The sequence below is a fragment of the Hyla sarda genome, chromosome 2 (genome assembly GCF_029499605.1).
Source record: "Hyla sarda isolate aHylSar1 chromosome 2, aHylSar1.hap1, whole genome shotgun sequence".
Classification (NCBI taxonomy): Eukaryota; Metazoa; Chordata; class Amphibia; order Anura; family Hylidae; genus Hyla; species Hyla sarda.
Genome location: NC_079190.1, coordinates 199520941 through 199526211, shown reverse-complemented (window position 1 = coordinate 199526211; position 5271 = coordinate 199520941).

Here is a 5271-nt window from a genome sequence, read left to right as displayed (position 1 = left end):
CAGGGAGTTAACTGACAAATATTACATTTCTACATATGCTAACCATGACAGATGGTAGCCTCTGGTTATATCTTGTCATTCTATTTGAGAGATACATTAGGAGTATTCATTGATGTTTACCTCCTGTAGTAGGCTGCGCTGTATGGTATAGAGTGGTATATATGGCAATAGTCTTCACAGAAATATACCAGCCAGGCCTATGATAAAGGGATTCTTTGTTTAAAATATTCCATGTGCTTTGGGCGCATGTAAATATTTGGCATGTGTGTTTCAAGCTTTCCCAATATATGTATTCACTTTGAGCATACATGGGAAGAAAATCCTGTGAAATCCCAGTAATGGTCCTCATTTATAACTTATGTTATTTCTTTATTAGTCTGAGATATTTATTAGTTACATTACACTTTAAACGTTTGGTTAAATCCTTCTTAAAGGGGTTCTCCACCATAAGGTGATTTTAGTATGTACCTGGCAGACAGTAATGGAAATGCTTAGGAAGGATCTACGCTTGTCTTGGGGCTAAATGGTTATGTTGTGAGATTACCATAATACTGTGGCTAGCTTTCTGTGAACTTGTATTTCCTGTTTGACTTTTCTTTTTTTACCTACAAATCCCATAATTCCATTTTCCTCCCTCCCACACATCAGCCACCCCACCCATGCCTACAGCTTTTGCATTAGTTGTAGATTGATCTCTCTCCCACCAAGCGATCGCTCCTCCCATTGAAGCAGACAGGCTCCCTGTCATCAGCTGACTAGTGAGTCAGGTCTCGGCCGCAGTGCAACCTGGCAAAAGTCTGAGACAACAGTCATTTTGTATGCTGTTAAAAATAAATATTGGGGGGGAAAATCACAGAAGAATTGTGAGAAAACCGTCACACACAGGTACAGACACTATATATTATGGACTACACTAACTTTACAGCCCCTGTAGCATAGTCAGATAAAAAAAAGCCTAAGATTGTGTTGCGTGGTTCTTAATGGGGTTATCTGACAGGAGGGAGTTTTCCTAACTAAGCCTATTGTGTGGGATAGTAAAAACAAAAAAACATCTACTTCTCTTCAGCGGTGTCTCGTGTCCTGCTCCAGTCCTACCTATGTGATCATCTGCTGTGTGACCCATTGGGCCTGGGTGCTTCCTGGGCCAGACAGCCACGCTGTAGCTCAGGAAGACTATTTCTGTGGGGAACCGGAGCAGAACACCAGAGGCACTGCAGGAGTGCTAGAGGTAAGTAGATGTTTGTTTATTAGATTTACTTATAAAATGTTATTTATATACCCCACACAATGGGCATAGTAAGGAACCCCCTTTCAGCAGCATAACCCTCATTAAGTTTTCTCCGGGACATCAGCTGTACAGATCCTGGCAAAAACTTTGGGATTACTATTCCATCTTTTTTTGCCAAATAGAATAATACATGAATCACAGATATGACATAAGACAGTATTTGCACAGTAGCTGAATGAGCCCCCTGTCAGGCCTGTAAATGTGGTGATATCACTGACCGAGGCATGTACAGGGTTAATGGTCATGATCGGAGCTCCGCTCCAGTTGTGACGGGTGCTGGCTCTATATGGCAGCTGGATCCTGCTGGTCCTGCCTCTCCCGAACCTGTTAACTTCTGATGGGTAGGATTTCATAAGTGATAAGGCTATCAGGCTTGTATTTGTGGGAGGGGCGTTGAATATTTAATGCATGCCCCCCCGTCACACAGATGTGTGCGTATTTATGGGAGGGGCGTTGTATATTTAACACATGCCCCCCGTCACACAGGTGCGTTCGTTGTGCTTTGCGGGGTTTTCAGTTTTACTGTGCTCTGCTGTTAGCTTGCACATCCCCTCTAGGAGTGTGTGGAGTTCGGTGGCAGAGGTTTTCCGGTCATAATCTGGGCTACGGTGGGTAAGTGCCGGTATCCAGCGATACGATATGTTTTCTTATGTTCTCATATGCACTTTTATGTCACAGTGGGCCGGGGGTGGGGGTCTGCATCGCTGCCGAAGAGTACAGCGTTGGTACCGGGGTGTATTTGGGGGATTGTGGGGGTTATGTCTCACTCATGTATGCAGGGCAGACGCTTTCCGAGAACTTACCGGGGTCGGCGGCTTCGCTGGGGTCCCGGCGAGGTTTCCATTACGACTGCATGGCTGACTGCAGTATACGGACGCCGTCGCTAGGTGGCGCTGCGTGCGCATGTTTACTTCTGGTCATTTGGTTTTATATAAAGTCTGTAAAAAAAATTTACATTTTTTTTATATATATGAGGTGGTTGTGGATTCAATAGTTATGTTATGTTGGTAGGGGAATTCATAGGTTCATAGCTGCAGATGCAAGTACACTGTCACGGTTAAGGTTGAAAGAAAAAAAAAAAGCATGTCGTATACGGTTCATACACTTATAATATCATATATAGTTATGGTGTTTGACAGTACATTCTTTTCCGTTTTATGTGCAGTATGTACAGTTATGGCTTGTGTACGATACATTGTGCAGCGGGTACGGTGGCAGCATGGTATAAAGTTCATACTATCACAGTGTTTGCAGGTCTAGTGTTGTATACAGTACAGGCGCACAGTGCTATATGCAGAGGGTACAGTTATAGGCATGTATTCAGTACACACGTTTCATAGCAACACACGGTCAATATGGTTTTAAAATTATATGTGGCAAATACGGTATTTGTCAATTTCAGTACATTTGGTTGTTTATAGGTGCTTATCTATATGTGGCATAACTATTCTAGCAGTCATAAGATGTATTTTTTCATGTTAGCATTTACAGTGCGTAAATTTCATTCAGGTAGTTTCACACGTTATAGTGTTTTTACCTTTTTGTAGATAAATCATAGTATTGCAGTACACATATGTTTGTAGCATTGGGGCACATGTCCGTTACATAATTGGTAATATACATCTCTTACGGTCGTTCCGTTTGCATAAATGTATAGGTGATAACGTTTTTTGTTTAGCAGCTTTACGGTATTATGTCACAGCCGTTATATCAATGCCTTATGGCATTCTATACTGTGCATACCAGTTTGTGGCAGCTATGCTGATTGATACGCCCATTGCATTTATGTTGTGCATACGCCTATGGCATTATACTGTTCATGGATGCTTGTGATACGGTCGGTACTCTTATGGCATCTATTTTTGATACGCTAGGGCAGGGATAGGCAACCTTTTGGTAATGCTGTGCCCAAATTTTTCCAAAGTTGCTTGGTGTGCTGAAAATATGGGTGTGGCTTGTTGTGGGTGTGGATTATTGTGGGTGGGTTTTGTTGGGTGTGGCTTGTCACAGGGGGGAGTTTTTCAGAATTTTCCCTATATATTGTTCTCGCTGTAAGTACCTAACAGTGAGAATAACCATTTTAACTCAGACCCGTATAATACAGACCCCAGAATCAGTCCACACCACAATACAGACCCCAGAATCAGTCCGCACCATATTACATTCCCCAGAATCACCACCGACCATAATACAGACCCCAGAATCACCACCGACCATAATGCAGACCCCAGAATCACCACCCACCATAATGCAGACCCCAGGATCACCACCCACCATAATACAGATCCAAGAATCGCCACCCACCATAATACAAACCCCAGAATCGCCACCGACCATAATACAGACCACAGAATCTCCACCCACCATAATAAAGACCCCTATAATCACCACCCGCCATAAAACAGACCCCTGAATCAGACCCCACCATAATACAGACCCCAGAATCAGACCCCATCATAATACAGACCCCAGAATCAGACCCCACCATAATACAGACCCCAGAATCAGACCCCACCATAATACAGACCCCAGAATCAGACCATACCAATAGACTCCAGAATCAGAATCCACCATAATACAGACCCCAGAATCACCACCCACCATAATACAGACCCCACCATAATTCAGACCCCACCATAATATAGACCCCAGAATCACCACCCACCATAATAAAGACCCCAGAATCAGACCCTACCAATAGACTCCAGAATCAGAATCCACCATAATACAGACCCCAGAATCGCCATCCACCAAAATACAGACCCCACCATAATTCAGACCCCAGAATCAGACCCCACCATAATATAAACCCCAGAATCACCACCCACCATAATATAGACCCCAGAATCACCACCCACCATAATACAGACCCCAGAATCCCCACCCACCATAATACAGACCCCAGAATCAGACCCCACCGTAATACAGACCCCAGAATCAGCCCCCACCATAGCACAGACCCCAGAATCAGACCCCACCATAATACAGACCCCAGAATCAGACCCCACCATAATACAGACCCCAGAATCACCACCCACCATAATACAGACCCCAGAATCAGACCCCACCGTAATACAGACCCCAGAATCAGACCCCACCGTAATACAGACCCCAGAATCACCACCCACCATAATACAGACCCCAGAATCACCACCCACCATAACACAGACCCCAGAATCACCACCCACCATAACACAGACCCCAGAATCACCACCCACCATAACACAGACCCCAGAATCACCACCCACCATAATACAGACCCCAGAATCACCACCCACCATAATACAGACCCCAGAATCACCACCCACCACAATGCAGACACCTCCCCCCCCCTTACATAATTCAGACCCCACTGGAGTTGCAAAAATATATACATACTGTTACATTAACTGACTCACAATTCACGTCCTTTACGGGCGGCGGCATCCTCTTTCCTTCTGTTCTCCTTCTGGCTCAGACCACCATGACAACTTCTTCCAGCAAAAACCCATCAATGCAGCATCTGCAAGACAAACATCTTAGTTTCTGCATTTTTCCAATGCAGTCCCCAGAAGTGCAGAATTCGGTAGAGTTTATTCCATTTCAAATAGTATTACAGAGCAGGCTACGTTTCAGTCGATCTGTCTTCGCCCTTGTCAAGTATGAGCGGAGATGAAACGTAGCCTGCTCTGTAACACTGTTTGAAATGAAATAAACTGCACTGAATTCTGCACTTTATACTTTGGTGAGCTACTATTTTCCTTGGATATAAGTAGGTAGGTAGGTAACTATGCAGGTAGGTAAGTAGATATGGAGGTAAGTTCATAGGTGGGTAGCAAGGTAGGCAAATGGGTAGCTATGTATGTATGTATGTAGGTAGGTACTTAGGTTGCTATTTAGGTAAGTGGCTATGTAGATAGGTTGCCAGGTGGCCAAATAGGTGGGTATGTAACCAGGAAATTAATAAGGTAGGTAGCCAGACAGGTAGGGAATTAGCCAGTGCT